General features: G+C 44.9%; 1 protein-coding gene across 7 annotated transcripts in view; it reads right to left on the bottom strand.

The window, feature by feature from the left end:
* AP1B1 (adaptor related protein complex 1 subunit beta 1) overlaps positions 1-15,317 on the bottom strand; it is a 51,663-nt gene extending 36,346 nt beyond the window's left edge. For 6 of the 7 annotated variants that reach the window (XM_044243971.1, XM_044243972.1, XM_044243973.1 and 3 more), the window contains exon 1: positions 15,186-15,317. The gene's annotated coding sequence lies outside the window, so the exon portion shown is untranslated. Of the gene's footprint in view, positions 1-12,928; positions 12,947-15,185 lie in introns of those variants that run through there. The other variant, XM_044243969.1, reaches the window with a different exon arrangement.
* Positions 15,318-21,011: the final 5,694 nt, after the last annotated feature.

Below are 21,011 nucleotides of genomic sequence, written 5' to 3'. Positions count from 1 at the left end.
GAATTAAGTAACTTGCCCATAGTCACATGACTTATAAATGGTTAGACTGGGAGACCATCTCAGGGCTGCCTGACCTCAGCAACTGTATTCTATTAACAAAGGAATTCTGCTTCTCCCATCTGAAAGGGAGGACCGAGCCCTGATAGTGCCTAAGGATTCAATATAAAAACCATAAGACTTTCAATGATAACTGCCCAGTCCTACCTGTAGTCTCACATGGTACAGAAAACCAAACAATCCAAAAATATAGACATTTGAATGGAAAAAGTCCCTCATTTTTTTTTTTTTAAGATTTTATTTATTTATTTATTTGACAGAGAGAAAGAGAGAGAGAGAGAGGACAAGCAGGCAGAGAGGCAGGCAGAGAGAGAGAGAGGAAGCAGGCTCCCTGCTGAGCAGAGAGCCTGATGCGCTCAATCCCAGGACCCTGGGATCATGACCTGAGCCGAAGGCAGCGGCTTAACCCACTGAGCCACCCAGGTGCCCCCCACCAAAAAAGTCCCTCACTTTTTTCCCTTCTGTTGCCTCTACTGAAGAGATTGAAACATAGAACCCATCAAGGGCACTTGTGATGAGCACTAGGTGTTATATGTAAGCGATGACTCATTAAATTCTACTCCTGAAAACAATTGTATGCTAAACACTGTAAGTATTTTGCATGAAAACACTGTATGCTAACTAACTAGAATTTAAATAAAACCTTGGAAATAATTAATTAATTTAAACCCCCACAGAACCTGTTAACATCTTCTTTCAGTACATTACTACTAGGCGGGAGCAAGATGGAGATTACTGGTGGGATGGATGTGAGAGGTCAAGGATCATTCAAAAAGTCTCTGGAGGGGCACTTGAGTGACTCAGTTGGTTAAGCAGCTGCCTTCGGCTCAGCTCATGATCCCAGAGTCCTGGGATGGAGTCCTACACTGGGCTCCTTACTCAGCCGGAAACCTGCTTCTCCCTCTGCCTGCTCTGCTTGGCACTCTGCCTGTTTGTGTGTGCTCTCGCTCCTCTCTGACAAATAAATAAAATCTTAAAAAAAAAAGTCTCTGGAAACAAAACTGACATGGCTCCTCTCTAGCCCAAGTGAATTCTCCAGACTAAGCTGGTATTCACAGCAAGATGGCAAAGAACCTGTTCCCCAACTGATACACCCAATAGATTCTGTCTCAGTGATCAGTGGGAAACAAGTATGTGCTGTCTTGGGGCTGCCTTAAATCCTTTGTGGATCCCACTGGACTAGAGGAATAAAGGCTTCACTGACAGAACAGTACAAAGGAAAAGACACAATTCTACTATCCTTTGCTTTGCAAGGTTGAAAGGGATGATGGCACTTTTCTATGGGAGATGCAGGAAAAAGAAGAGACTGCTGTGTCTGATGATGGGAGACCCATGGTAGGGACTCTATCTTGCAGGGCCTGGCAGCAAGAGTCAGGCCTGTGGACAGATCCACAAAGGGAGAACCCACGTCAGCCTATTCCATGGCTCTGTCCACCCTCCCCCTTCATAACTGGCCTAGGGTTCTGCACATGGCCAGTGTTGAGTTGATAGTTGTTAAAAGAAATGAAAAGGGGCCAGTGACCATCCTGGGAAGTCTCGGCTTGCTGACAGCTCTGTTATGTAACTCTTCAGCATCTGTTTCCTAAAGGAGTTCACTTACAGCGAAAATCATTTTCTTTTGAGTACACATACAGCCATTTTCTCAGAGAAATCTTCCCAACCTAGAGGTTCTTTTTGGAGTGCTGTGAACGAGCAGATCAACAAGATAACAGGATGTCTGCCACAGAGCAAAAGGCTCTATGACTTCAGGAATCATAGGTGTGAGAGCACAAATGGAAGGGGTATCCAAAATAGAAGTATGCCATTTCTCAAAGATAAGTTTAGTCTAAGAAGAGGGATCAAGAAAACAAAAGGGGCTAAAAATTTTAGACTTAAAGAATCACAGTAACATATAAACCCCTCTGTTGTTAAATCTAGAAGGAAATCGAAGTGAAAAAAAAGGTAAAAAACTACCTTAGATGTCTAACTTCAATGCTGCCCAGAGATTCTTCCTTCTCCAATAGTGGAGGCTGTCAGGGGCTTTGCCCTTATCTGCAGGCACAATACAACATCTTGGGGTCCTAAATTCCCAGAACACAATCACCTGGGGACAGATTTGAGATGTATGTACCTGCCCAGGTGGAGAAAGCGTGGGAAGCTTCTTTTGGGGGGATTAAAAAAAGCAACAGAGCAGGGTCAGCTAATTAGACCACCACAGACTGCTGATACCCCTATAGCGTTAAGCTTTGATGACACTCTTCCTTTTACAGATGCTAAGCAACTACTTGCAACTTACACTGCTACCCAGCGTGAGCACTGGCTGCTTCTTTTCTCTGCAGTATCTATCTCACATAACCCTCTGCAGAGGGCCCAATGGGACTGATGATGCAGAAATCGTATCCCTCTGAAACTGTTTCACATACAGGAAATTAAAGTGGAGGAGGAAGGGGAAGTAGGGAGAAGTGAAAATGCTTTTGCCAAGCCACCCAGAGCACAGATTTTAAAAACCTCATTACACTGTGGAAGATCAACTACACCTGGGTGACCTGCCCTAGGTGGCTATCTCCTGTGTCCTTTCTCTGAAGTTACTCTTGGTTAGTGCAAGAGATGTTTCATCCTCTCTGGAGGAGTGAAAAAAACCCTACAGTTCAGTCTAAAGGATCAGACTTAAAGGATGCCACAGGAAAGACGGATGCGTTCCCTGGCACTGCTCAGCTATCGCCATACACTGCGTGCCCACTAATGGAGGCCAAAGAGGCTAAGACCTTGTTTGGTGACTCTAATTGTATACATGAGCCACACCTGGAAGCACACAACCAGTTCAGGCAAGAAAAAGCCTAGGGTTTGGATTCCATCTTTGGAAGTGACGGGACATATTCTAAAAAGGAACAATTGGGGAATTTTTGGTTTGCAAACTGCTCTGGCCAGTGTGATAAGTCATTTTTGCTAAGGAGACAGCATTCTGGGCTGGGGTACTCCTCACTTTCAGCGTTTACGGGCTAAGGATCGCCTCAGGGGGAGGGAGAGTCTAAACTAAAACCCACACCTGGAAGGACTGGTTTTGTCACTAATGAGCCACTGATGCTGTCCTTCATTTAAATCTACCGTCTCACTTTGATCTTATAATCCCAGACCAGTCCCTATTAATCTTACTTTATTTTTTATTTAAAAATTTTTTTTAAAAAAATGGTTTTATTTATTTATTTAACAGAGAGAGACACAGTGAGAGAGGGAACAGAAGCAGGGGGAGTGGGAGAGGAAGAAGCAGGCTTCTTGCCGTGCAGGGAGCCTGATGCAGGGTTCAATCCCAGGACCCTGGGATCATGACCTGAGCCGAAGGCAGAGGCCCAACGACTGAGCCACCCAGGTACCCCCTATTAATCTTACTTAAAAAAATAAAAATAAAAATCCTACTGATGCTCCTGTTTTCCCCTGCCACTAGGCTTAAAGTAAAGAAACTGAGTAATAAGCCTGAAATAGAGTAGTTTTATGTTTTCTAGAATTATAAAGAAGCCCCTCGTGAGAATCACTGACACACTGGCTAGGACAAAGATGTAATGTAATCTAAGAGTGGAAAAATGAGGTCCTAGGGAGATAATGGAAGGGGAAAAAAATCATAAAAATATCCCCAGCTAAAGACTTTGAATTTTAGCTACTGGAGTTAGACATAGGAAATAAAGTCCTCAACACTTTTTAAATTTGTGAGGTCCTCACATATCTACATGTAGTTCTAAGAACAAGAGATAAAGAAACTCTGTGTTTTAAACAAATAAATTGAATTTAAATCTATAAAAAGTACATTAAGAAAATATTGAATATATTTCAACTTTTCTCCAAGACCTCAACATTTCTAGTGATAACAATAATTATTTTATCTTTATCATTTTTATTTTTTAGGTAGGCTTCATGCCCAATGTGGGGCTTGAACTCAAAACCCTGAGATGAATAGCTGCGTACTCTACCAACTGAGCCAGCAGGTGCCCCAACAATAATTTTAAAGCAAAGAACACTGAACTGCTTGCTGTTGGTTTAATTCATCTCTATGATCCAATTCTTCCCTTGAAAATGGGGACAGAAGCACTTGCTCTTTACTTAGTTCACTGTTCTTCTGATAGGGGACAATGTGGGAATGAAAGCATGCTGATATTATAAATATCATGGAGTTCCAGGGCCCCTGGGTGGCTCAGTGGGTTAGGTATCTGCCTTTGGCTCAGGTAGTGGTCCCGGGGTCCTGGGATCTAGGCCAGCATCAGGCTCTCTGCTCAGTAGAGAGCCTGTTTCTCCCTCTCCCTGCTGCTCCCCCTGCTTGTGTTCTGTCTGTGAAATAAATAAATCTTTAAAAAAAAAAAAATTGTGGGGTTCCATTTACATGAAATTCTAGGATAAGAAGAAGAGGTAGAAGTCTGATCAGTGGATGTGTTTGAGAAGGACTGAATGGGGCACAAAAGAACTCTAGGGGTGATGGAAATGATCTGCATCTTTTTTTTTTTTTTAAGATTTTATTTATTTGACAGAGAGAGAGACCACAAGTAGGCAGAGATGCAGGCAGAGGTGGGGGGAGGAAGCAGGTTCCCTGCTGAGCAGAGAGCCCAGCATGGAGCTCCATCCCAGGACCCTGAGATCATGACCTGAGCCGAAGGCAGACGCTTAACACACTGAGCCACCCAGGTGCCCCATGATCTGCATCTTGATGCAGATTCTGGCCAGACTGGTACACTTAAGAGCTCACATATCCCTTGGTGTAAGTCATACAAATATTAAAAATTTTTTCATTTCTATCTATTTATTAAGATTTTATTTTTTTATTCGATAGAGACCACGCATAAGCAGTGGCAATAGCAGGCAGAGGAAGATGGAGAAGCAGGCTCCCTGCTTTGCGAGACCTTGGGATCATGACTTTGGCTGAAGGCAGATGCTTAACTGACTAAGCCACCGAAAAAGTCAATTCAAATAATTGAATTTTTTTTTTTAAAGATTTTATTTATTTATTTGAGAGAGAGACAGTGAGAGAGAGCATGAACGAGGAGAAGGTCAGAGAGAGAAGCAGGCTCCCCGCAGAGCTGGGAGCCTGATGCGGGACTCGATCCCGGGACTCCAGGATCATGACCTGAGCTGAAGGCAGTCGTCCAACCAACTGAGCCACCCAGGCGTCCCTTGAATTTTTTTTTTTTTTAAATAAAATAAAACTCAATGCTTAAGAAGAAAAATGGAAAACTATATAATCCAGAGGAAACAAAGGAAGGAAAACAGTAACAAGCCAAACAATTCCCCAAATGGCCTGCCAAAGACCAAGGAAAGGATGTTTCTAGTCTCAGGGCAGTGATTCATGCCAGAGCAACCCAGGCTCTGCACTCAGTTGAGAGGCACGAAGTTGGTGGCGCTAGCACTATGTGCTGCATACCGCTGGCACTCAGTGAGTTACCAAGGGAGACAATCGGTATTGTGAGATCAGCCAGAGAAACAGTTTTAGGTAAGGGAAAGGGGAAGAAGACATTTTGGCAAGGTCTGATGCAGCTGTCAATACTCATCTCTGAATTCAAGGACATCTGGGCAGGGAAAAATGAGCCCTGAAAGTCTGTTGGTGGCTTCCATCTTCAGTGCTGTTTAAAACCATCATTGCTGAGTACCTGGGTGGCTCAGTTGGTTAAGCATCTGCCTTTGGCTCAGGTCATGATCTCAGGGTCTTGGGATGGAACCCTGCATTGGGCTCTCTGCTCAGCGGGGAGTTTGCTTTTCCTTCTCTTTCTGCCCCTCCCCCTGCTGGTGCCTACATGCACACAATGCTCTCTCTCAGATAAATTAAATCTTTAAAAAAAAAAAAAATAAAATTGTCACTGTTAAACTCTTGCCTGATGAAGAAACCTGTTCAGAAACCTGCTCCAGGCACATGTTAGCTCAAGAACAGGTCAGGATAAGTTAGTAAGAGGGTGCTTGGGCAGCTCAGTTGGTTAAGTATCAGCCTTTGGCTCAGGTCATGATCCCAGGGTCCTGGAATATAGTCCCACACTGTGCTTGCTTCTCCCTCTGCCTCTCTGTCTCTCATGAATAATAAATAAATAAAATCTTAAAAAAAAAAAAAGGTGAAATAAAAGGGATTAGGGTGGTGCAACTGTTTCTTCTCCATTTAGAACAGAAAAGTGGAATTTTAATCACCTCATGTTTGGCGGTTTCAGTTCTGTTTCAAAGGCATAGTTGATTCATTCACAAATATTCCCCTGCTCTGTGCCATACTCTGGATTGTATCCCTGCCCCATGAAGCTTAGAGTTTATAATAGAGACAATCATTCTATTCACCACCCAGCCATTACTCAGCACCGCTCACCTGTCTGACAGTCTTCTTTCAAAAAGGAAAAGGTCCTCACAGGTAAACCGTCAAGTTCACTTTATAGACAGGGAAATAAGTGAGGCCAGCTTGTAGACTAAAAGGTGACTCAGCAGTAGAAAAACCAGACTTCAGACTTTCTCTCTGAGACAACCTGGTCACCAAACTCAAACAGGCTCTTTCAAATTGGTTTAATAACTATGAGAAAATAAGCTGTGCTCTTCTTTGGGCTTGGCATGAAATTCAGAACAAAGATGGCAGTGGCAGCAGTAATGGCAGGCAGATATCTCTATGAGCCAGACACTATGTAAAGAACTTCACATTTAATCCAAACAATAATCTGTGGAAAAGGTATTGATAATACAAGTTTACAGATGAGGGAAAGTAAAGTCCAGAGAGACCAAGGCATTTCTCTGGAGTCAAACAGCTAGAAAATGGTAGCACTGACACTCTCTACTCTTGCCCCATACTGAGATCCCACAGGTTCCACTCAGTCCAGCAACACAACTCCTCTGAATGAAGCCCTGGCAGAATCACACACACTCCAAGCGAAAGGATAAATGAAATGTGTTGCCCCATATCCCTGCAGGGCCCCTCAAACATTGAATTACAGGTTATTTTAGGACCAGTCCATCCAGTTTGGACAAGAGCAATGTCAAGTTTGGTAACATGCCTAGTGAAAGCCTGTTTGGATGAGCTTGCTGAGTTATGGGCCTCCTGGGATTTGGATGAAAAGTAGTTAGCCAAAATCAATCTCCTGAGACCCATTAACAGTTAAAGCCTCAAAATGAAAAAGAAGTAAAAGCAGGTACATGCCACATGCAAATGTTCTTCTATTAGCACTGAGTCTTTAGAAACTAATTCTAGAATCAGTTCTCAACTATCTACAGAAAGTAATGCTTGGAAAGATCTGCTGTCAAGAGAAAGAAAAGTTCCTCTGGACTTGAAAAAGGAAAGTAATAGGGGTTTCTTCTGAATAATATTTAAATTAATCAGGAAGAGAATGAGGCCAAAGACTAGAATGAGGCCCCCTGAGATCTCAGTTTTCCCATCTATACAATGGAAACACTTTCTGAAGCTCTTTCAAGTGCTGGAGTCATCCATTCATCATGTGTAACAGTGTGAGGAACCGTCAACTCTGGGACAGGGACTGTGCCCCCCATAGCAGCATGCCCACAGGAGACAAAGGATAGTCTTCCCGCTGGGCTTGTACAGACGCAGAGACCAAGTAAAGGACTGCAGGTGAACAATAGAGCAATCATGCCTTCCACATAAGTACCACCACTGCTCAGAAGAGGGTTTTGAGACTTGGGGGAACGTCTAGGGAAGATGAAGAAGTGCTTTCTGGATGGGAAAAGATGGGTCACATTTGGAAAGGAAGGACTGAGGGTAAACTGGAGAAGACCCACAAGAAGCCAGCATAAAAGGAGCAGATAGAGACTAAATCACCAGCAACACTGACTGGGGTGCAGGCTCTGTGCTAAATGGTTTACAGCCCCCCTCATTTAATTCTCAAGGTAATCCATTTATAAATAAGAAATTAAAGATGCTGAGAGAAGAGTGAGTTACCCAAAGCCAAAACAAGCAGGCATGTTCAGGAGTTTGTGAGAACCCCAACCTGGCTAAAGGCAAGGACTTGGAAGGGAAAGGAGCAGATGAAGTTAGGCAAGGAAGGATGGGATTCAGCGATGGTCTTGGATGCCTGAGCATGTTAGGTCCTGCTGACAGAAGATGCAGTGATCCTCCTGTCAAAAACAAATCTTACACTGACGAGCATTTGATAGTGTTCATCACCCCCTCTTCCTTGAAACACTTTCTTCCCCTGGATTCCAGGATGCCATGCACTCTGCTTTCCCCTCTACTCCCCTCCTGCTCCATCTGTCTCCTTTGTTGGTTCTTCTTCCTCTCCCTTTCCTTTATGACTGGGGGGCCCCAGGGTTGGGCCTGCTACCTCCCCCTCCCCATGCTATCTCGCCTCTTTGGTGAGTTCATCCAGTGTCAAGGCTTTAAGTACCATCTACATGCTGACAACTCACAAGTTTACACCCCCAAGGCCCAACCTCTCCAGTGAATGCTCAGCTCATATACCCAAACTGCCTAATCAATATCTGAACTTGAATGTCTATACACCTAACAGGCAGCTCAAACTTAACATGATAAAAACTGACCTTCTGCTTCCCCCCATCCTGCAACTGGCTCATCTGCAGTTTTCATTAGCTAGTTCATTATCAATATCTTTAACAGAGTTTCAGGCCAAAAACCTCAGTTACCCTTGACAACACACACACTCATATTCCACATCTAATCTATCAGCAGATCCTATGGGATTTACCTTCCAAATGAATCCAGAAATCATTTTTTTAAAATTTATTTTTTATTTATTTTCAGCATAACAGTATTCATTATTTTTGTACCACACCCAGTGCTCTATGCAATCCGTGCCCTCTATAATACCCACCAACTGGTACCCCAACCTCCCACCCCCCGCCCCTTCAAAACCCTGAATCCAGAATTCATAAAGCAGCTATTCACCAGCGCCATCACTGCTACCAGGCCCCACACCACCATCACTTTTTTTTTAATTTGACAGAGAGAGAGAGAGAGAGAGAACACAAGCAGGGGGAGTGGGAGAGGGAGAAATCAAGCTTCCTGCTGAGCAGGGAGCCTGATGTGGGGCTCTATCCCCAGCAGGACCTGAGCTGAAGGCAGACACTTCACGACTGAGCCACCCAGGTGTCCCCCACTATCACATCTTATTGTGATTGCTACCAAAGCTGCTTCCACACTGCTCTCGACAGCCCAGTTCAGCAACAGGCAGAATGATCCCATTACAGTCTAAGTTAGACAGTGGTACTCTGGTCCAAAATCCTCCAATGGTTCCCTGTCTTACCTCAGAATAAGAGCCAAAATCTCTACCATGGCCTCATGGACTACAGGCGCATCTGAGACACACACCCCTTCTGTCTTTCATACACATATCCACCACCTATTACTTCTTCAAACTCTCCTCTCACTGTTTTCTCTATCATTCCCTCAGTTCCAGCCATATGAAGCCTCTCTGCTGATCCTTGAACACGACAGGCATGTTTCCACTTCAGGGCCTTTGCACATGCTGTTCACATGGCCAGTGAGGCTCTTTCTCCAGACAGTGCCATGGCTCAGTCCGTCACTTCTTTCAAATTTCACTAAAATGTCGCCTTTTCTGACCACTTCATTTAAAATTCTACACATTTCCAACCAATCCCCCCAATTCCCTACCTTTCACTTCTCCTTTTGTATTCCTTCAAGGTACTTGTCACCAACATACTATAAAATATATTTATATTGTTTATTTTTTTCTCCCTTTGTAATGTGCTCCATGAGGACAAAGGTTTTATCCATTTTATTTAGTACTGCATCCCTAGCTCCTAGACTTACCTGACAAATACCGGTGCTCAATAAATGTCTGAACGATTAGTGCTCAACTCTCTTCCTGGGGAAATTTCAAGTTTTGTAAACCAACCTCAGCTGGAGACCAGCTTCCCCACGTTCCATTCACAGGATTTGCTAGCATCAGACACGCATCTGCTCTGGTTGTCAAGCTATTTTGATAAAACTGAAGTTGAAAATATCAGACCCCCTAGCCCATTTTAGAGCCAATAAATAAATGAAAGATAAGTAAATAAAGAAAAAAGAGAACGGCAAAGGGCAGAAGGTCAGATGGTAACATCTCTGATAGGAGAAAGGTCCAGGCCACCTCTTTCAGTGAGGCCAGATCACCATCTCCTGCTCCCACAGGCATCAGCTCAGAGACTAAGGCTGCTGGAAGGTGGGGATGCAAATGCTGGGGGCAAGGGGCTCTGACACAGCTATGATGGGAACACAAGCAGGCCCTTCCCTCTGCCTATAATCCTCTAGACCTACAGGTCTTCTGTGTTCCTTTGTCAAGCTCTTCACTGCTTTTGCACTTCACCCCAACTTGTGCTTTCTTCTGCACTCTCTCTCTCAAATAAAATCTTAAAAAACAACAACAGCCCACAAAGACACCATCCCTGTACTGAGTACATATTTTCCTGTCCTCACCCGCACCCCCATTCCTATTCATGTTTGCTGAGCACCTCCCATGTGCCATAAACAGGTCTACATGCTAGGGATGCAGCTGTGAACAAGCCAGGCAAAGATCCTTCCCTTCAAGGAGCATACATCCCAATGGCAGACAGGGACCACAGGCAAGATAAGTAAGTATAATATACACTATCTGAGATGGTGATCAATTCTATGGAGAAAGAGAAAACAGGGAAGGAGGCTAGGGAATGTGGAGGAGGGGAGGAAAGGAGGTTAAAATTTAACCAGGTGGCCACCTTGAGAAGGTGACAGGAGGCACTGTCTCAACGTTCAGCCACTCAGTTTCATTCAGAAAATGAAGGCTATAGAAGCAGACTCACCACAAAATGAAACTCTGTCATTCCACTCTCAATATGCTTAAGATCCTAAAAACAATTAGGTGTGGCAAAAACTGTATGTCACCCAAGTCTATTCCTTTACAGTGCTCTGCTTTAACAAATATTTTCAGTGCTGAAAATGAACAATGAAGGACTGGTTTGAAAGCTTTGAGACCTGACTTCCAAATCTATCATCTTCCAGCTCAAGCCCATAGAGATAGTAACCCTGGGGAAAAAGTCACTAAGGCGGGCGTTCTGGCTGCTGATGGACTCTGGGTATTCTGGACTCAACCAGCTTCTTACCTTAATGAGAAAAGGTCACCCAACTTTGGGGAGACCCTCTTATTGGAGGTTAGAGGTCGAGCCCAAGGCTAAAGACCCAAAAAACATGAGGCTTGAAAGTCTAAAACCACAGCAAAGCCACTCCTCAGCAATATTAAATAACGAGACAATCCAAGAACGAGGGGTTGGGAATGGGAAGAAGGCCACAGCATGTATGACAGGGGCTCTCCAAGGGTCTACACAACTTAACAGGCACAAGCCTATAAAATGAGAATTGCAATGTCACATACCTAAGGGATTTGTGAGGCTAAATCAGGTCAATACCGGGGCACCTACGTGGCTCAATCAGTCAAGCGTCTGCCTTTGGCTCAGGTCCTGATCCTGGAATCTCGGGATCAAGCCCCAAGTCGGGTTCCCTGCTCAACGAGGAGTCTGCTTCTCCCTCTGAGCCTCCCCCCTCTTGTGCTCTCTCTCACTCTCTCAAATAAATAAAATTAAAAAATAAATAAATAAAACAGGTCAGTACATACAAAGCCTTCAGCAGTGCCCAACTCACCAAGTGGCCTCTTGCTATAGGCTGGCCACTATGACTACTAAACAGGGACAGTGGTTACCACCAGCACCTCCTCGCTGTTCCCCGACCCCAAGTCTCTGGAGGCCCTGAAGCACTGTGGTGGTGCCTGTTGAAATGTAAGTCAGATCTCAGAACTCCTGCTCCAAACTCTAGCAGCTCCCACCTCCCATCTCAGTCAGATCTCAGAACTCCTGCTCAAAACTCTAGTAGCTCCCACCACCCATCTCACTCAGAGTAAAAGCCAGGGTTCTCACCTTGACCTGGAAGTCCCCTCCATTGTCCTCTGACCTCATAACCCAAGGCCCCGCTCATTGCTCACTCAGTTCCCTGCTGTTTCTCAAACAAACCAGGGACGCTCCTACTCTTCACTCTCTTAGGCCTGGAAGGCTCTTTCCCTGGACAATGTCACTCTGGTGGCTGGCTGGGCGGTAGCAATGAAAACAGGCGAGTAGTTAATCCTATCACTGGTCAGACTTCTTCCTATCCTGCCAGACTGGTATGAGGGATGGACAGGAGACCATTTGGAAAGTGCTTTGAATTTCCTAAGAATCAAATAATCCTAACAAGTCAATGCAATATTCATCCATTCACTGAACATTTACTGGGCACCTATGTGCCAGACATTTCACTAAGTGCTAGAGACACAGTTAAGACAAGTCCTCCCCAAGGATTAAGAGCCGTTTACTTAGAAGACAGCCAAGTGAACAATGACAAACCTTATGAGCAGTGCCACAGGACACTGAGGAGGTTCAGGCCTACAAGGTGAGAGAGATAATCAGATGGGAAGCTCCAAGCAAAGAAAGAGTCATGTGTGACAGGAAACAGTGTTCAAGCAGAGGACAGCACAAAGCAAAGACACAGAGGTAGAAAGAGTTGGGGACTGCAGAAGTGGCAAGCAGCTGAGTATGACTGGAGGTTGGGAAAAAATGGAAGTGGGGAGTAGGAGAGATAAGGCAGGAGAGCCAGGCAGGAGTCACCCCAAAAGGCCTTCTAGGCCATGATAAGGAATGTCAATTTTAGCCTGAGGGCAATAAGGAGTCACTGATGGATATTCAAGCAGGATTATTTTTTTAAAGGATTCCCCAAGTGCTCACATGATATTTTCTCTCTGGTGTTATTTGTTCCTTCTCTGTGTGAAGAGGAAAAAACAAAACACTAAAACCATTTCTGGGCTGTGATCATGTATCAGTAACCTATCTCAGACAGAAGAAACCTGTTCAGAAAAAGAAACATCTACATATAACAGATGCCCTCTCAAGCTTTCATTATTATAGCAAAATGCAGAACCCATACCTAAGCCATGTTTGCTCACTGTCAGCATGTCAGGCTCTGGTGCCAGGCGTGGAGGTTTTCTGGGAAGTGAGCAGTCAAGACGCGCAACAATTTCAGATGATGACCAGAAATACATGAAAGTCCAAGCCCAAAGCCAATAGGACCAACAGATTAAACTTGTTCTGAAACACTTTTGGGAAGTGAAACAAGAAGGGTGGGAGCAGTGCTGTGTATGTAAAGTCTCTGTTTGCAGAAGGAAGTAATGCCCCACAAACCAGGGTGGACAGCCTTCCTCAGAGGCTCTCAGAGGCATCAACGGCCTAGGATCAAGGCACCCAACCACAGTAACAGCCTCTGCACAAATTTCCTTATCTAATCCCCACACACACCAGTGCTGGGGGGGATGGGGAGGAGGCGGGGGTCAGTATTATTTTAGAGCTGAGGTAAAGGAGACCAAGCCTAAGTAAGTTGTCCAGGTAGGTGCTGAGCTGGGGTCAGAACCCAGGGCTGACTGGTAGGGAGTCCGGCAGTGCTTTTTCCACTACACCTCTTGAGCCCTTCAGGCCACTCAGGATGGAAGCCTCTGCTCAACCTGTCCTCAACAGATAACCTCTCCACAACCTCTGAGGGATCTGATTCTTTGAGAACTACTGAGGCTACTCTTTATGACAGTTTCTAAGCGGCCGGAGGAGGCTGGTGGGCTCAACTTAGGATAGGGAGCCAGATGCTCTGAGTTTTGCTCATGTTCCCACCATCTGTCTGACAAGTCACTTCATCTCAAATCCTCCCTTGGAAGAATGGGGATAAGGTGACAGTATTAAGTTTCTGTGAATTCAATGGAACTAGGAGAACAGATCACAGACTTTAAAAAAAGGTACTATGGTAATATTTATATCACAGCTTTCTTCAGAACATGTGAAAACCTTCATGGGTTCATTAAGGCTTGTAACACCCAGGACTGGATAGGAAGGCAGCACATCTTCCCCCTGCTGCTACCAGGGAAACTGAGGAAGAATTGGAGCAAGTGAATGTCTGCAAAGGAATAAGGCTCAGACTCACAGAGTCTAGTCCTCCAGCCATCAAACGACTTCACCATCTTCCAAGCGAGATGTGCACTCCCCATCCAAGAAGCCAAGGGACCTGTACTTTTCTGAGACAGAGACCCTTCCCTTGAGAACGTTCTTCAAGAACCTAGGGCCAAAAGATCCCCTAGGGGTCATGTGCTTCCTCTCTTTATTCCAAAAGGAATGCAGTTCAACCACTTTTAAGAGAGGGTCTGAATATTCTTAAATTAGCTTCATGAATAGCCTGTTTTGTGTCTCACAGTTCTCAATAGTCAGGAAAAACTTCCACTTTTGCCCTGAAAGGTAATTACTTCTAACAATAGCCTGCAGGATTGTTTCATCCTAACCATGTGAATTAAATGGCCCTTATGAGGAGCATACGCAAAGTAATAAGGCTACATCTTTATATAGCTTTGAATAAATACAACAGCAGCTAAAGAAATCTAAAAGCCCCTACACCCCAACCTTGCTCCAGCCTCTTCTGTCTCTGCACTTTTCAGGCCCCTGAAAGCCTAGGTAAGAACCCTGGCTCTGCCTATATCACAGGACTGACCTTACCTAATGCGTGGTTCAACCTCTCTGTGCCTGGGTTTCTTGTAGATAAAATAGGGCTGTTGTGAAGTTTACATATGGCACTGTACCTGCGGTGTTTGGCAGTGTCTAGCACACAGTAGGAGCTCAATAACTAGTAGCTAGCATTTCGTCAGTATTTTTAGCATGATCACAGGTGTCCCCAGATAACCTGTCCATGAAACGCCGGACGGACGGACAGACCAAGCCCGAGCCTACCGCGGGGCAGGCGCAAATGGCCGGTTCTTAATTTTTTTTTTTTTTTCTTTTTGAACCTTGGCAAAGAGATAAGGCCCCGAATGACTAGGAGGCCTCAGCATGTGAAGGGGGAAACCAGGACGGGGAGAGGAATTTCCCCCCTGGCGTGGGGCGGACTCCGCAGGGCCTAAGTCTAGGAGTCTCTTTGGAGGACGCCCCAAGAGGGACTGCGGGCTGGGGTGGCTGGGATTCAGGCCGGCGGCCAAGTGGGCACGAATGAATGAACTCGCAGTCCTTCTCTCACGTAGTGGCTTGGGAAACCACTCACACCCCTCTAGAGCCCCGTCCTCTCTGTGACCTCTGACCCCACAAACCCCCTTCACCTCAGACCACCGCCTCCTGGCCCCACTCCTTCTCCTGCCTCGCCGGACTCCCCGCTTCCTCACCCACAGGTCCGGACGGCTCCCGGCGCCACGGCACGGCTCGGCTCCTCAGCAAAATGTCCGCGGCCTCGTCCTCCCGCTCCCCCGGTGCGTCCGTGCCGCCGGCCGCTTGGAGCCCCGCGGCTGTCACCTGCCGGGCGGAAGTGAGCTGCCCGCGCCCGGGCACTTCCGGTGGACGCACGGCCTGGGGGCGGGGTCAAGGGTGCATGCGGGGGGGGGTGCCCGCGGGGCGGGGCCCTGAAGGGGCGGGGCAAAACGGAATTAACCCCTCCCCAGCCGCGGCGTACCTCGCCGCTGCGTCTTGCCGAGCCCTAAAAAATTAGCTAAGTAATTTTAGTAACTTAAGATGATGACTTTAAAGGCCATCTCTTCCTTCTGTGTTACAGACGGGAAAACTGAGACTCTGAGAAAGGCAAGGTTTTGCTCAAGATCACTTAATTTATGAATGTTAGAGTCAAAACCAGAACTGTAAATCCAGTCTAGCACTTGCTTCCCTTTGGAAATTCTGACTGGAAGGGTTAAACCCAAGTGCCTGCAAGGAACTTTGATCCAAGAGGAACTTCATAATATCCCATTTTCCTTTTGCTGGGTCTGCCAGGACGTCTTTGATTTCTATAATCCCCTCACTCCCGACTCTGGTACTATTAACTTTCTCCTTATAGATAATTTCTGATCATTCCCCCTTAAAACAGTATTTCGTCACTGCTCTTTAAAAATGTCTTACTGGGAATGAGTTTAACTATAACAAGCTCATATTCTAACTCTTAGGGCATTTTCTTCTTGCTCTGATAGTGATTTCATTAGATTTGGGCACATTTGTAATCAGGTATGAATGGCCCCTCTGTCAAAGGTGTTTCAGCAAAGATAATAATTAAAGGTTTATAAACTAAACTTCAGGTTGAGAAAAGAACACCTATTTTTTTTTTTTTTAAGTTGCTTATTAATAGGGGCTCCTGGCTGGTTCAGCAGTAGAACATGCAATTCTTTGTCTTGGGGTAGTGAATTCAAGCCCCACCTTTGGGTATAGAGATTACTTAAAAATAAAATCCTTAAGGGACGCCTGGTTGGCTCAGTCGGTTGAGCCGCTGCCTTTGGCTGGGGTCATAATCCCAGGGTCCTGGCATTGAGTTTCGCATCCAGCTCCTTCCTCCTTCCTCAGTAGGGAGCCTGCTTCTCTCTCTGCCTCTGTCTGCCACTCTGCTTGTGCACTCTCTCTCTGACCAAAAAAAAAAAAATCTTAAAAAATAAAAATCCTTAAAAAAAAAGTTGCTTATTACAACGTTATGAGGCCATTAATGTCAGGCTGAAATGCTAGTCAGTTAAAATGACTTAGAAGTCTAAACATTTCCCCGTTTCTTCCATGTAAAAGGTGACTTTACTGCTTCCTCAATTCTTTACAGGAAAAGTAAAGAACATCTTGTTTTTGCATGTGGGGAGGAAGTATCTCAATTATGAACTATAAATATATATGAACTATAAATATATATAGCTGGAAAGTGTTATTTCTAATGTTTTAAACCACTTGGGTTAGATAAAGACATATTTGTGTTGTTTTTGAGTACTTGTACAGGGTTTTTTTTATAATTATAAATATAGTGAGTGCTTCATTTGTGTAAGGCACTACTCTTACAAGTGACTTGGGCTTCACAATCTTTCTTACATTATTTACCCAAGTATTAGAAACCATTGTTTTTATTTTTTTTAATTATTTTTTAAAAGATTTTATTTATTTATTTGACAGAGATCACACTGAGCCTGGGTGGCTCAGTGGGTTAAAGCCTCTGCCTTTGGCTCAGGTCATGATCCCAGGGTTCTGGGATCAACCCCACATTGGGCTCTCTGCTCAGCGGGGAGCCTGCCTCTCTGCCTACTTGTGATCTCTGTCTGTCAAGTAAATTAAAAAAAACAACAACAAGTATGTGCTTTTGGGTAAATTGGAAGGGGAGGTGAACCATGAGAGACTATGGACTCTGAAAAACAATCTGAGGGGTTTGAAGTGGCAGGGGGGTGGGAGGTTGGGGTACCAGGTGGTGGGTATTATAGAGGGCACAGCTTGCATGGAGCACTGGGTGTGGTGAAAAAATAATGAATACTGTTTTTCTGAAAATAAATAAATTGGGAAAAAAAAAACAAGAAAATATGAAAACATGGATAACGGCAATGCTTGTTTGCTTTGCCTTTGCTTATGTTTTTCACATGGCTTAAATATTAGATATTAAAAAGCCAATCATGGGTTCCTTTGTACCATGACTGACATTTCTTTTCTTTTTTTAAAAGATTTAGTTATTGGGGTACCTGGGTGGCTCAGTGGGTTAAACCTCTGCCTCCAGCTCAGGTCATGATCTTAGGGTCCTGGGATCCAGCCCCGCAGGGCTCTCTGCTCAGCGGAGAGCCTGTTTCCTCCTCTCTCTGCCTGCCTCTTTGCCTACTCGTGATCTCACACTCTGTGTCAAATAAATAAATAAGATATTAAAGAAATAATAAAAAAAAAAGATTTAATTATTTATTTGCCAGAGAGAGAGAGGGAGAGCCCAAGCAGAGAGAGAAGCAGGCTCCCTGTGGAGCAAGGAGCCCTATACAGGGCTTACTCCCAGGACCTGGGATGATGACCTGAGCAGAGGGCAGACACTTAACTGGCTGAGCCATCCAGATGTCCCTTGACTGACATGATTTCTTAAGGTATGTTTGGCCTTTGTTTTGCTTATCTTTGTGGCATGTAGCCTGATTAACAAGGTGATAGTAAAAGATACATTTTTTAATATTTTATTTTTAAGTTTTTTTTCTCCCCAAAGCTCTATTTATTTGAGAGAGAGAGAGCACAAGCAGAAGGAAGAGGCAGAGGGAGAGGGAGAAGGAGACTCCCTGCTGAGCAGGGAACCCACTGTGGGGCTCAATCCCAGTACCCCAGGATCACGACGGGAGCCAAAGGCAGGCGCTCAACTGACTGAGCCACCCAGGCTCCCCCAAGACTTTATTTTTGAGTAATCTCTACACCCAAGGTAGGACTCAAACTTACAACCCTGAGATCAAGAGTCTCATGCTCCACCAACCGAGCCAGCCAGGTGCACCAAAGATACGATTTTTTTTTTAAGACTTTATTTATTTACTTGACAGACAGAGATCACAAGTAGGCAGAGAGGCAGGCAGGGAGAGAGAGGGGGAAGCAGGCTCCCCAATGAGCAGACAGCCTGACGAAGGGCTGGATCCCAGGACCCTGAGATCATGACCTGAGCCAAAGGCAGAGGCTCAACCCACTGAGCCACCCAGGTGCCCCAGATACGATTTTTTTAATATGGTAAGATAAACGCTTTTGAGTCTCTGCTTTGCTAACCCAACCTGTTAAGTTACCTGAAGGTTTTGTCAAGACGAGAGAGAAGTATATGGCATATGTGTATAGTTTGTTTCTGTATGGTTTGATTGGCCTGTTTGTAAATTGAATCATTACTTAAGAATTGAGAATTATCGGGCGCCTGGGTGGCTCAGTGGGTTAAGCCGCTGCCTTCGGCTCAGGTCATGATCTCAGGGTCCTGGGATCGAGTCCCGCATCAGGCTCTCTGCCCGATGGAGCCTGCTTCCATCTCTCTCTCTCTCTCTCTCTCTCTCTCTGCCTGCCTCCCCATCTACTTGTGATCTCTCTCTCTATCAAATAAATAAATAAAATCTTTAAAAAAAAACCTTTAAGGGGCGCCTGGGTGGCTCAGTGGGTTAAGCCGCTGCCTTCGGCTCAGGTCATGATCTCAGGGTCCTGGGATCGAGTCCCGCATCGGGCTCTCTGCTCAGCGGGGAGCCTGCTTCCTCCTCTCTCTCTGCCTGCCTCTCCATCTACTTGTGATTTCTCTCTGTCAAATAAATAAATAAAATCTTTAAAAAAAAAAAAAACAAAAAAAAAAACCTTTAAGAACTGAGAATTATCACTTCTGGGATACCTGGGTGGCCCAGGCTTTAAGCATCTGCCTTCTGCCCAGGTCGTGATCTCAGGTCCTGGGATCTGAGTCTCAGATCGGGCTCTAGTCCTACACTGGGCTTCCTGCTCAGCGGGAAACTTGCTTTTCCCTCTCCCACTCCCCCTGCTTGTGTTCTCCTCTCACTGTATCTCTCTCTGTCAAATAAATAAATGAAATATTTTTTAAAAAGTAAAATAATAAAAAAGAATGATCACTTCCAGTAGATAGTAAAGTACAATTGAATATGATAATTTCTAATAGTCTCTTAGATGTACCTAATTTACCAAAGGAAAAAAATATATTTGCCTGATGCTCTTCTAGGGAATTATGATACTTAAAGTGTGAAGGGGCTTAGTTTCTTAGTCTGTTTCAAAACATCAACTTTTTTTTTTTAAAGATTTTATTTATTTATTTGACAGAGAGAGAGATCACAAGTAGGCAGAGAGAGAGAGAGAGGAGGGAGCAGGCTCCCCGCTGAGCAGAGAGCCCGATGTGGGACTCAATCCCAGGACCCCGAGATCATGACCTGAGCCGAAGGCAGCGGCTTAAACCACTGAGCCATCCAGGCACCCAAAACATCAACATTTTTATTTGGAATGATTATTGCGAAGAGAAGTATGTCTTTTTTATCCAAGAACTTGAAACGTACCTGGAATTTACCAGTGCACGGGCCCATTTTAGAATGTCATTTTTTTTTTTAAAGATTTTTTATTTTATTTATTTATTTGACAGACAGAGATCAGAAGTTGGCGAGAGGCAGGCAGAGAGAGAGGAGGAAGCAGGCTTCCCACAGAGCAGAGAGCCCGATGCGGGGCTCGATCCCAGGACCCCGGGATCATGACCCGAGCCAAAGGAAGCGGCTTAATCCACTGAGCCACCCAGGCGCCCCTAGAATGTCATTTCTTAAAATAATCCACTAATGTTTTGAACATTTTCATCATTTGGTTTCTCTTTCTGCTAAAGAACAATTACACCCTAATTTGGCATAGGATACCTCTGAGCTGAAACCTGCATGGGGCCAAAAGCAATTAAACAGTTCTTTAATGCTCCTTCCCCACCCCTGTAACAGCACCTAGCAAGACACCAAACTCTTATAACATATCTCATTAGGGGCGCCTGGGTGGCTCAGCGGGTTAAAGCCTCTGCCTTCAGCCCAGGTCATGAACCCAGGACCCTGGGATCGAGTCCCGCATTGGGCTCTCTGCTCGGTGCAGAGCCTGCTTCTCTCTCTCTCTCTCTCTCTCTCTCTCTGCCTGCCTCTCTGCTACTTGTGTTCTCTGTCAAATAAATAAATAAAATCTTAAAAAAAAAAAAAAGAAATTCACAGTTCTGGGGTGCCTGGGTGGCTCAGTGGGTTAAAGCCTCTGCCTTCGGCTCAGGTCATGATCCCAGGGTCCTGGGATCCAGCCCCACATTGGGCTCTCTGCTCAGCAGGGAGCCTGCTTCCCTTCCTCTCTCTGCCTGCCTGTCTACTTATAATCTCTATCTGTCAAATAAATAAATAAAATCTTTAAAAAAAAGAAGAAATTCACAGTTCTTCCCTGTGCCTAGATATCTTCTGCTGTTTAATCATTTTTTAAAAAAGAGTATTTATTTATTTATTTATTTGAGAGAAGCAGAAGGGAGAGGGAGAAGCAGACTCCTCGCTGAGCAGGGAGTCTGATGTGGGGTTTGATCCCAGGACCCTGAGATCATGACCTGAGCTGATGGCAGACATTTAAGTGTCTGCGCCACCCAGGCGCCCCATGTTTAATCATTTTAAAAGGTGGCTGGACATGCAGGTTTTGTCATACATAACCTCTCTGGTAAGAAAGATAATCTTTGGTAGCACCTTTTGCTTATGGTATTTCTAGATGGTTTTGTTACTTATGGGAAACTAGTGGCA

This window comes from Neovison vison, chromosome 3 (genome assembly GCF_020171115.1).
Source record: "Neovison vison isolate M4711 chromosome 3, ASM_NN_V1, whole genome shotgun sequence".
NCBI lineage: Eukaryota > Metazoa > Chordata > Mammalia > Carnivora > Mustelidae > Neogale > Neogale vison.
The sequence above is the reverse complement of the archived record's forward strand: the minus strand, read 5'-3'. Positions and strand labels throughout refer to the sequence as shown.